Source organism: Rhodamnia argentea, chromosome 8, assembly GCF_020921035.1.
Source record: "Rhodamnia argentea isolate NSW1041297 chromosome 8, ASM2092103v1, whole genome shotgun sequence".
NCBI classification, from domain to species: domain Eukaryota; kingdom Viridiplantae; phylum Streptophyta; class Magnoliopsida; order Myrtales; family Myrtaceae; genus Rhodamnia; species Rhodamnia argentea.
This window is the reverse complement of record NC_063157.1, coordinates 29,630,935-29,644,023: the sequence shown is the minus strand read 5'-3', so window position 1 is coordinate 29,644,023 and position 13,089 is coordinate 29,630,935. Positions and strand designations below refer to the sequence as shown.

The 13,089-nt window shown below is 38.3% G+C and overlaps 1 pseudogene; it reads left to right on the top strand.

Moving 5' to 3' along the window:
* Window positions 1-2,052: 2,052 nt before the first annotated feature.
* On the top strand, window positions 2,053-12,704 carry LOC115754106 (annotated as a pseudogene).
* Window positions 12,705-13,089: the final 385 nt, after the last annotated feature.

Below are 13,089 nucleotides of genomic sequence, written 5' to 3'. Positions count from 1 at the left end.
TTTAAGAAATGGCTTTTTGATTTTAAAGGTAATGAAGGCTGATCTTGTTGGAGCAATGACGCAAGATGGTCTTCATCAAAGTGGTTTGTCGTTCTTCTTTTTAGACTTAGACTAATTGTCGTGGGCTTTCCCTTGTTAAGTTACTTTGAATAGGAATGTAGGTTGAATCTAGCATGCTCATTTTGTAAGATTTGTACTGGTGATTTAATTCCTTTTTATATGTATATGTGAACTTTAATTTTCTAAAAGCTTGTAATCAATGTTAAGATGTCAATGTTGATACAAGGTCAGATATTGGGCCAATCAAGTTGATAGACATTGTGTTTTAGAGCTGCAGTTGTACACTTGTTTTTGTTTTTTGGGTTAAATATCATCGTAAAGTGCATGTTTGATAAGGTCGATGTCGAGTCCTAGCCTGCTAGGATAACCAGGAGTCATGAATCAATGCTCACATTATTGATTTTTTCTTCTCCGGGCAGTTCCCCAAGTGAGAAAGGCACACCTACCTACACAGCATGGTGCCAAGGCAATTGCATGATTTTGTGCCAACAGTGTTTAATAATGTTCAGTTTGCGCAGATCCAAAATCTAGCTTCGGTGCAATTGCATGACAATCGTTTGCTTTGACAGCTCAATGATTTTTTTGTTCTGTAAAATTTCGAATTGCAGGAAAGGGCCCTCTGTCGTTTGCCTCCTTTTAATCTTTTAAGATAACAATATATTATTCGTTCTCAGTCTTCTGCATTTCATCTATATTATGGGGATAGCTCAAGTGCATATTGGAGTTCACTATTTCCATAATCAGATATATGGGTTTGATGGTTTACCTTAAAGAGAGCCATCGTGGCAGCTCTTAAGCAATGTTTCGTCGTCCGCAAGCTTCTAATCCTTCTTCGTGAGCTTGAAGTCTGTTGTCCGCGAGCTTCAAGTTCCTCTTTCCGCGTGCTTCAAGTCCTCCTTCAGTGCCACTTTCCGTCTCGTGCACATTTTCTTCTTCAGTGCCGCTCAACTGGAGAAATTTGGTGCTACATGAGGAATTTGGCCGTTAGTGGGTTCTGTTAATGTCAGTTTTTGCTTTGAGTTATATGCTTCGCCATTTGCATTATCAAACATATGGGTTTGATTCATGTCGATATGTTGGGCTGCAATATTTTTTCCTATAAGGAGGTTTATGCAATCTCAATGGTAGGGTTTCTATATAAACCAGTTCTAGAGCCAAAGAACATTTCCTCTTCAATTGAGGCCGACTTCTATATACAACATTCGTATTGGTTTTTGCATGTAAGATATGTGGAGCCTTAACTTTGCAATTTTCTTATCACTATATCCACACAATTTCTTCTACGGCCAATTCTCTCCCTAACATTGCAGTGACGAAATTGCTGCTTTCTCCAACTGGATTGATCCCCCCATTGGTGATGAGAACTCCTGCCGAATCATCTCCAGGCTCTTGCGAAGAACAAGGCTGATTGAAATAGACCTTCAACGAAGCAGAAAGACAGAAGAATCTATTGGGTGTTTTGATAATTTCATGGGTGATAATGTACTACAGTTAGGAAGATGAACTCATCTATTGTCTTCTCTTTCTTGTAGTGTTGTTCATGCTGTGAGCACATATTAAAGTTGTAAACTCATGTTGTTGTCTCTTTTTATAATGCAAATATTAAAGTTCAATAAATTCAAGTGTTTAATGTTGAATTGATGAAGATCATTGGTGATGGTTGGATGACGATGCTTTTTGTGCTTAACTTGATGATGATGATGGTGGATCTATTGCCAACAACACAATGCAAAATGCCAAGCATTCTGCTTTAAGTCAATAACCAATGAATGGATGAATGTACTTTGAACCAATGTATTTTTGTACTGCAAGCTGCCTTTCGTTTCATTTATGTCGGTAGTTTAATATTTTGTTGCATTTCCTGATTTGAGATTTTAGGCCTGGCGATCTCAAACCTTTGTTTGATACACACTTTGACTTAGCTATTTGGTATCTTTATTTGGAATAAAATCCACTTTAAACTCTTTTTTTAAGAAAAAATTCCCACCGTTACATTAGCAGGGCTCTCAATTTTACGTGGATGTCCATCGTTGCATTCCCGACCAGGAACAGAGCAGGCACTCTGCTCTGAGAGAGTGAAGAGATGAGACTCCGCTCTGTTTTTAGGGTTTGTCAGTTCCGAGGCGGAGCTGCATTCGTGTCCTACAAACCTGCAGTCTCCTCTCCCCTCCAATCATGGCCGAAAAGGTTCTTGAAGGGTGCTCTCTCTTCGTTCGGTAACAGTCCCCCAAATCGAAAGAAAGTTGCTCGATTCATGGGAGCTTTCGCGATGTAATTGCAGGTTTTCTTTCGGAATTGCGTTTGACATCGATGGAGTCATTCTTCGGGGATGGCATCTGATCGGAGGCTCTTCCCAGGCTTTGCAACGTTTGTACGATGATTACGGTAAAAAAATTCACGTTTTCCCGATTGTCCTGTGTGTTTTGAATTTTTTTTTTTTTTGGGCTTCGAGGTTTTCGTTTTTCATGTAATTGTCATTACCGTTGTTCTGCAGGCGTTTTGAAGGTTCCCTTTGTGTTCTTGACTAACGGTGAGCCAGTACTGGTTTCTTCTAGATGAATGAAGTCTTTAGCTTGAGGGACTCTCTCCGATCATTATGCTTTGGCTGAATCAGAGGGCACGATAGACAAATTTTTTGTTTGTTTGTTATGCCTTTCTATTAGTTTGATATCGCATCGTTGTGTCAATTCATTAACATTTACTAGTTGTGAAAATTCGTGGTTCAATCTTTGCCCTCGGTAGAATTTTAGCTGCGACTCTCTGGGCATTGGCCTTATCCGAGAGGTTTTATCTGGAAGAGTAGAGTAAGCCCGTAAACATTGCAATGTGCTTATAAATCATATGAATCCTAATGGCAAACTGTCTCATGTTATCTGATAGGAGGTGGTATTCTGGAGTCTATGCGAGCATTTGAATTGAGTCAGCTCCTGGGAGTGAACATTTTACCTGCTCAGGTACTGTTTCTAAGTGGGCTTGTAGAATGGACTGTTTTTTCACATTTATATGTCGACCATGGCATGACTGATGGAGCCCTTGCCACAGCTTGCTTTCTCTATGCTATCCTTCTGCAGCTGCTGCAGGGTCACTCTCCTTTCAGAAATCTGTTGAATAGGTGCAGAATTGGTTTCATGAAAGCAATCTATGTTCTAATTCAAATTATTGATTTGGAAGTTTTACTATGTAATTGATGGTTTTATATTTGCATGCCCATATCTGCAACTGCATTTCTGGGATCCTTCTAGTGAAGTAACTTGATAAACTATGTTTGCAAAACTCATCTTGAACTTTGTATCAACTTAATGTGAAAGACCTGACTTTTGTTGCTTACATATGGTATATAGTATTTCTCCTGTTTAATTCCTCGATGATGAAAATAATTTTCGTCAAGATGATTCACTTATCAAAGTCTGGAATTTTTTGCTAAGTAAAAGTCTTGCCTTTTGAAAGTAAGGCCATGAAATGAGAATTAAGTCTTATGTCACTAAGCTGGGTCATTGTTCATGAATATTAATGGTGCAGTAAGTTAATCAACCTTTATATATTATTTTCTTTTTTTTCCATTTTTTGGTAAGCTTTATGTATGATAAAAATTGGTGATATTTTACAGATACGAAAATGAACTCATCGTGGCCACTGGGAAGGGAAACCCTGCTCTAGTGATGTCTGAGTTTGGTTTCAAGTGAGTACTAGCCTAATATCTTTGACTTATTCATCGTTACTGGTTTCTCTGAAACTAGAATTCTCATATTAACTTAGGGATTTTTTCTTGCAGAAAAGTTTTATCGGTGGACGAATATGCTTCCTGTTTTGATAACGTTGATCTGGTATCACAATACAAAGCCTGGACAAGTGATGATGTCTGCCTCAAGGATTTGGGACCAAAGTGTGATATCTTCTCTGAGAGAGTGCAGGCTGCATTTGTTGTCAGCGATCCTGTAGATTGGGGCAGAGACATACAGGTACCCCACCGTATCATTTTTTTTTTTCAATGTTTCAGTTCTGTTAATTAATGCATCCATTTACATTATGATGTACTTCCTCCAAGTTTTAGTATCCCTGGATGTGTGTTAGTTTCCATGTCCAATAGTGGAATCCAATATCATTATGGTACTATTAGATAGAATCTCCCTCTGGACTTCCTTTAGTAATTTAGTTCCGCTGGGTACGGTAAAAAAATCTTGCCATACATGTGCAGTCTAAGGTCTGGACTCTACTGTAATAGCTCTGCAATAACAGAATAACTGCAACAGGTTCTCTGTGACATTCTAAGGTCTGGAGGGCTTTCAGGACAAACGGGTGGACATCAGCCGCCTTTATATTTTGCAGCCGATGATCTTGAATATCAGGTTGTTTCATTGGTTGAAAACATGTAAAGTTCTATTGGATGCATCATTTTCACTTCTCTATTTTAAAGTTTACAATTCTCAAATTAGTTGAGTGTACTCAGTGCAGGCTGCGTTTCCGCTGGAACGACTCGGGATGGGTGCCTTTAGAATTGCTTTAGAGAGTGTCTTCAACAAGTAAAGTGTCTTTTTCTTAAAGGAACTGGGTATTGCGAGTTCAGTATGTCATTGCAACTAATAGATGCGTGAAAGTTGATTCTATGTGGATATGCTTGGATTTCACAATGCAGGGTTGAATTTCTACCAACTCTTCATTAACTCATATACTGCCATTAGTGTCTATTTGGGGGGCTTTCCCACCCTTCCTTCTCCCTCCAACTTATGGCTTCTCCTTCCAAACCAAGTGCTTGACATGAGAGTGGGAAAAAGTCTGACTAATGACTTTTAATGCAAAAAAGGATTCTATAAAATTAAAAATGAACTTGAATCACTTCGGATGAAGATAATTATGCGTTAAGAAAATGGATATGTTCAGCATATAAAGCACTCGTGATTAAGTCGTAACCAATCATGAGTTAATGGTTTAATGTCAAGTTTCAAATACTTCAATGGAAGGTCTTGTGAAAGCCAATAGCTAGAAGACACTGATAAAGCCCTAAACCCCTTGCCAAATCCCTCAATCACCTAACAGTCCCTCAACTGTTCTAACTCAGGCGCTTTTCTTTGATATATGCAGCATTCATCATCATCCTTTGGAATATGTTTATTTCGGCAAACCAATCCGTTAGTGTTTGACAATGCTGAAATGACGCTGAGACAGCTCTCGCTTTCACACCATGGTGTTCGTGGCATGGATGATGGACATTCCCAGTCACATTCCTTCAGTACCCTTTACATGGTCGGTGACAATCCTTCTGTAGACATCAAGGGTGCTCGACAGGTTAGTTAAGACGTGGTTCTTGAACCTCGACAGGTTGGTTAAGACGTGGTTCTTGAACCTATTGCTTCATGCTAGTTGCACCACTGTGCACCCCTGGCTTAATCCTTTTTTCTATTTTCGGCTTAGTACCTAAAGTAAGAGAACTTATGATTGCTTTTCAGGCGGGACATCCTTGGTTCTCTATTTTGACCAGAACAGGTGTATTCAAGGGAGAAGATAACGACACGAATTTCCTGCAGATCTGGTAAGTTGACAAAGGACCAAAAGGATAGTTAAAATAGTTTGCTTCCGCTGCAAAAGAAGTTGAGTTGCGATTTTCTATAAGAATGCGTATCTACTTCGATGGAAGATTGGTCCAAATGGCGGTTCAGCTTTTGATCATTGCGCCTTCACATTGTTTGACAGTCTGTGATACGGTCGAAGAGGCGGTGGACTCATCTTGAGCAGTGAGTGCAGCAGATAATTGCAGAGCCTACTGCTAGTCTTTAACCCGACAGGCCTTGTTATTTCACAAAGCATTCGGACTCATTCAATCTGGGGCGAATTCGCCGTGGATAAAGAGAATGGATAGTCTCACTACTTAGTTGGACTCGTGAAAGTGTTCAGATTCCTTACTTCAGCAAAAGGGGCTTCAGTAATAATGTGGGAAGATGGAAATTCTTGCTATCCTGCCAAATGTTTCTTGTATACAGATTCCCGGATTCTCGCCTCTAAAGACAGAAGCAATCTTTGGGACAGAGTCGTCCTTTTCTCCCCTCTTTGCCAAAAGGATGATCATTTACCACGAAAGTACTGTCCGTGGCCGCAAGTTGTTTGAAGTTAATGTCTTTCGCCATGAACAGAAGAATTGTAATATATATTTTGTGGTAGCAATTCTAATCTTCGGCTTTTCTAAATCATTTATTTTTCGCAATACAAACTGTGCCAAGATATTGGAATATGTAAAAGTTCATTCGAACCATTTCCCTTCGAGAAATCTCGTTTCAATTATGCTTATTTCTTCGCTAAAAAAATGCTTATTTAAAAGAGATTATTTGGTACTTTTGAAGCAGATAAATATTCGGGTTCAACAGTTAGTTTTAACAGGTTGGTTTCTATTTCCAAAACTGGTTTTTGTCACGCTCATGTCCGGATTGACTTCTACTTTCTATCGTTTTACTAAATCTAAATCTTATGGCTTACACACTTTAACTTTTTCTTAAATTCGAAATTCCTAAGACTTTCACGATATTAACATGGTGATTCACGTATCATTTCCTTCATAATCGGAGACGAGCTTTAGTAAACTGAAAATGATTAATTATCACCTTTTTCGGTTGTTCGTCGGATGGTAGTGGATGGAGGTGGTCGGAGGACGGTGGCATTCTACTTCTTTGAATAGTTTTTACATTTTTCAATCTTATTTTTAATTTTTCTTTCTTTCTTTCACTATTAGAAAATTATAATACAAAAATAAAAATATATAAACTGATAATTTTACAAGTCAAGTGAATTGTAAATGGGTTAGGTTTGTCTACTAAATGGGTTGTAAAAAATTGAAAATGGATCAAATATGAGTTAATCATGTTCTAATAAATGGGTTGTTTAATGGGTGGATATAAATTTTAAGCTTATCCATTTACAACGCAAATATTAGACTCATTTACAACCTGTATATTATTAGGCTTAAAATTTATACCCATTAAATAATCCATTTATTAAAACAAGATTAACTCATATTTGACCCATTTTCAATTAAAATGGCCAGGCCCACAAAAGTGAATGAAAATTGCTTGCTTGTAGACATGGCCACGGGTCGGAACCGGCCCGTTCCGGTTCATAAACCAACGGTTCCAGTTCGTGGCCATAGGGGAATTGAAATAGGAACCTTAAGGGGCGACTCCGGTTCCAGCTTTGAACCGGTGGTTTCGGGTCGGTTCGGGGCCCAATTCCGGTTCAAAATCGAAAATGGAACTGTCGGTTCCAGTTTTTGAATTTAATTTTTAAATAATGAATTATGAAATAAAAGAAAATAATAAATTATGAAATTATGAAATAATAAATTATAATCAAATTGTAAATTGTAATAAAATTTGGGGGGAAAAAAAGGGAGGGGGAAGGGATTTGAACTTAATGAATTATCATTAAGCGCCCCCATATTTTCTTAGGGATAGAAGAATCAAAACTCATGTAGTTCTTTTACTTTTGATAACCCTATACTTACCTCATCACCAATCATTACTATCTGTTCCGGTAGCGGTACCCATGGCGGTTATATCTCCATTATCAAAGAATTCGGCTTTGTGGTTGCGATCTATCTCTTGTTGTCGAAATTGAGCATTTATCCAATCATCGACACAAGCTTGAGCCTCCACCGAATTCGGAGCTAATCTTGAATGTCGTTCGTCCAAAATATTGTCTCTAGCACTAAATGTTTGTTCAACCGCAACCGTCGAACATGGGTTGCCATTGTATAAAAGAAATTAAATCATCTGCACAAATCTTACAAGGTGCGCAAAATAACTTAACAAGGAAAAGCCCACAACAATTAATGTAAGCCTAAAAGGAAGAGCAACAAAACATTTGATGAAGACCATCTTGCGCCATTGCTTTGGCAAGATCTGCCTTCTTATACTTTTAAAATCACAAAGTCGATAAAGACTTGAAGCTCGCGGACGACAGAACATGGGAACGAGGAGACCATGTTGGATAGCAGACGACAGTTTGAAGCTTGAGAGAAGGAGTATCGAGGATCGGGGATTGAGAGAGGAAAGATTTGCTCGAGGAGCAACAGGTGAGGAAGAAGAAAAGTGAAAAATTGAAGGAAAAACCTAATCTAAATTTAATTGATGGATTTTCTTCATTTTTTACCCATGTCCAAGTTTCGCACAAAATTGCCCCTGTTTTAGTGGTCGGAAAATGTTGATCGGAGAACATTTAGCCTGCCGATGATCTCAAGCCCTTATTTGATACTTAGTTGGCCACTTCATACCTTTAGTAGAAACAAAATTTACTTTAGATCCTTTTTTTAAGAAAATGTTCCCACTCCATACCCATATTTGAAATTTTCGCTTCTCAGCAATGACGGTCACCACCCCGTTACATTAGTAAGGCTCCCAATTTTACGTGGATGTCCAATGTTGCATTTCCTTATTTGAGATCTCGGGCCCAGCGATCTCAAGCCCTTATTTGGTACTCACTAGACCTGTCAAACGGGTGAGTTGGGTCGGGTCATAAATGGTTCTATCCAAATTGACCTATTAACTTTATGCATAGTGCAAATTTCTTGACCCATACCCGACCCGACCCATACCCAACCCCATACCCGATCGACCCATATTACTAAAACATTTTTATATTTAATCCAATCTAAGAAAAACTACTTCTTATAAATTTTTGAAAAAATTATATTACTAAATCATTGTGGATATATTTTTGTTTATTTTTTTATAATTTTGAAAAACTATGAATTTTTTTTATTTCTTTTTAAAATATGATTTTTTTATTTTTAATTACTTTGGCCCGATTAACCTGCTTTGCTCCGTGGTTTTTCACGACATGATTGTTAACCTCCATGTAAAAATTTTGTTAAAATAAATACAAAGAGAAAATAATGTTTTTGGTAAAAAAGAGAAAATAATTGAAGATCTGCACGTCCCTGTCTCCTCTTTTGGCCTTTTCATTGCTAAGACTCTCTCTCTATTACGCTCTCTCCTCCATCCTTCATCTTCATCTGCAACTTTTCTTCATTCCCTTTTTGTGCTTCTTCTTCTGCGATGATGCCCGAGCTTTGTGGCAGAGGTCTCACGTCCATGGCCACTAAAACTGAGCTCTGACACAGAGCTCCCTTGTCCATAACAGCCATGGTCGAGCTCCGCTGTGGAGCTCATGCGGTTAGTTGTGTGTTTTCCTTTGGCTAGTTCACCTTCTATTAGGTGGGGAGCTGCTCGAGGGCGGCTCACCGGAGCACCACCTCCTCGTCGCTGCCATCGTTTCTGACAGAGGAGGCTGAGCGGGCGAAGACAGTCTCATCCGAGTTCCACGTTCAGGCCAAAAAAAGTAAAAGAAAGAAAAAAAGAAAAGAAAAGTAAAACAAAGGTAGAGGCATTAAGTGGGTTGTTTTAAATTGGTTGTAAATGGGTTTACAATGGACCCATTTACGACCCACTTATTTTAGTTTCTTAAATGGGTTGTCTTATATGCTGATTTGCTAAGTTTGTTATGACTCATTTAAACGCTTGTGAGTTATTAAATAGGTTTTGGACCCATTTTGATAGGTCTAGTACTCACTTGGCCAATTCAAATCTTTATTTGAAATAAAGTGCACTTTAAACTCTTTTTTATGAAAATATTCCCACCACTCTTATTTAGAATTTTCTCATTCTCAAGAACTATGGATATCGACCTTACATTAGCAGGGCTCTCAATTTTACATGGATGTCCATTGTCGCATTCTTCTTTGTTTTTTTTTTTGTCGAAATAACATTTCTTTCACTTTCTCGGGATAAAAGGGAGAAATATTGCAGATCAACTGCAAAGCAAACTAAATCCTAGATAACTTCAAAATAAAACAAGCTCTAAATAACATGTGAAATCATCAGAACAAGGTTATGGATGGCATGCTCAAAGGGCACATCTATGACTTCTTGATATCAAAATCAATGGCCGATCACCGAACTCATCTTCAGTAATGAGTACACACCGAGATCTCTATTTGATCCTACGGCTTTGTCTTTCAATGATGTGCGCCTAGGTTTGGTCTCTCCAACGCCGTCACCGAGCAGAGAAAAAAGGTTGAACGAACATAGATTTGACACATGTGAGAGCAAAACCTACACTAAGCTCCTATGATCTCCTTCGAAACTGGACTTTTTCACTAACGCAACCCTCGAAGAACGAAACCCCGAAAACATACCGACAAAAACCCCAAATCCAAATTAGATCGAGATAGAAATCTCCTTGAAATTGGGAGAGAAAAGTTTCCAGATCTAACCTAATTCGAAAGAGAAAAAACTCTCAAATGAGAGAAAAAGAAGAAAATGAAATAGAAAATCAAAACAGCTTAAGAAAAGGGGGAGGGGAGGGAGTGATCAAGTTCAAACCCTCTCCTCCATGGAGGTTGAAGAAGAAACTTATGAAAACGAGAGAGAGGAGAATGAGAAAAACTAGGCAGCTAGGATTGGGAGGGGGGCTGATTCCCCATTATTGTCGCATTCTCGACCAATAGGAAGGGAAACCCTTCTCTAGTGATGTCTGAGTATGGTTTCAAGTAAGTACTAGCCTAATATCTTCGATTATTCATCTTTACTGGTTTTTCTAAAACTAGAGACTTGACAGTAAATTGCATATTTTTTCTTGCAGAAAAGTTTTATCGATTGATGAATATGCTTCATGTTTTGATAACATTGATCCTGTATCTCAATGCAAAGCCTGGACAAGTGATGATATCTTTGGCCCAAATAGATGCCTCAAGGATTTGGGATCAAGGTGTGATGTTTTCTTTGAGAGAGTACAGGTTGCATTTGTTGTCAGCGATCCAGTAGATTGGGGCACAGACATACGGGTGTGCCACCGTATTATGTTCTTTCAATGCATTAGTTTTGTTAATTGATGCATCCATATACATTATGTTGTACCTCCTTTAAGCTTTAGTATCCCCTGGATGTGTATTAATTTTCATGTACAATAATAGAATCCAGTATCATTATAGTATTACTAGATAGAATCTGCCTCTGGATTTTCAGTCATTTAGTTTTGTTAGGTACAATGAAAAATCTTGCAATATATGTGCAATCTAAGGTGTGGACTCTATTGTAATAGCTCTGTAATAACAGAATTACTGCAACAGGTTTTCTGTGACATTCTAAGGTCTGGAGGGCTTCTAGGGCAATCGGGTGGACATCAACCAGCTTTATATTTTGTAGCTGATGATCTTGAATATCAGGTTCTTTCATTGGTTGAAAACATGTGAAGTTCTGTTGGACGCATCATTTTCACTTCTCTATTTTAAAGTTTACAATTCTCAAATTAGTCGAGTGTACTCAGTGCAGGCTGCTTTCTGCTGGATCTACTACGGATGGGTGCCTTTAGAATTGCTTTAGAGAGTGTCTTCAACTGGTAAATTGTCGTTTTCTTGAAGGAACTAGGTATTGCGACCTTAGTATGTAATTGCAAGTAAAAGATGCATGAAAGTTGATTCTACATTGTTATGATTGAACTTCAAAATGCAGGACTTTGATTTCTATAACTCTTCATCAACTCATAGATTGCCTTTACGGTCTATTTGGGGGGCTACTCCACCATTCCTTGTCCCTCCAACTTATGGCTTCTCCTTCCAAACCAGGTGTTTGACATGGGAGTGGGAAAAAGTCTGTCTAATGACTTATTGCAAAAAATAATAATAATAATTCTATAAAATGAAAAATGAAATTGATTATCTTCAGATGGAGATAATATATGCTTTAAGAAATTGGATATGTTCATTTAAATTACGTCTAATAAGCCAAAACTGATCATGAGTTAAAGCTTTAAAGTCAAGTTTCATACACTTCAATAGAAGGTCTTGTGAAAAGCCAATAGCTAAAAGACACCGATAAAGCCCTAAACCTCTTTCCAAATCCCTCAATCACCTAACAATCCCTTAACTGTTCAAACTCAGGTGTTTTTCTTTGATATATGCAGCATTCATCATCATCCTTTGGAGTATGTTTATTTCGGCAAACCTAATCCGTTAGTGTTTGACAATGCTAAAATGACATTGAGATAAACTCTCACTTTCACACAGATGTTCATGGCATGGATGATGGATATCTCCAGTCACATTCCTTCAATACCCTTGACATGGTCGGCGACAATCCTTATGTAGACATCAAGGGTGCTCGACAAGTTGGTTAGGATGTGGTTCTCGAACCTATTGCTTCATGCTAGTTGCACCCACTTTCCACCCCTAGCTTTTTAACACCCTTTCTATTTTCGATTTATACCTAAAGTAAGAGAAGTTACACATGACTTTCAAGCGGGACATCCTTGGTTCTCTATTTTGACCAGATTAGGTGTCTTCAAGGGAGAAGTTAACAACACCGGTTTTCCCGCAGATTTGATAAGCTGACAAAGGACCAAAAGGATATCTAAAAAAGTTTGCTCCCGGTTGCAAAAGAAGTCGTGTTGCCATTTTCCATAAGAACGCGTATCTACTCTAATGGAAGATTGGTCCAAAAGGGGTTTAGCTTTTGAGCATTGTGCCTTCACATTGTTTGAAAGGTTGTTGATACGGTTGAAGAGGCGGTGGACTGCATCTTGAGCAACGAGTGTAGCTGATAGTTGTAGAGCCTACTACTAGTCTTTAAATCGATGGGCCTTGTTTTGTTTTTTCACAAAGAATCAACAGAGATATGCCCGTTATGACTTACTACACAAGCGTCTCTCTATTGTGGAGTTGTGGATATCCAACTTGAATTACTCGTTTTACACTTCAAATTAATTTCTCGTCCGAGCAATTGACCCCAGAGATGTTGTCTCGTACATTTGGATTAAGATTTGTGAGTCGCATTGGAATTGAATGCCATCTGTTTGTAAAACCGTTTAAGTAAATTGCGTACTTGAGGAATTTCCTCTCGGATCTAATCACATGGATGCTCATAACATCTTCAAATCACAATTGATAGTTTAACCCTTGTTTGTCTTATTTGTATTGTTTCTTGAGATTTGGATGTATGGCCAAGAGTAATGCTGGTTTCCCTATGTTTTGTTCTCTATCTTCCTTGTGAT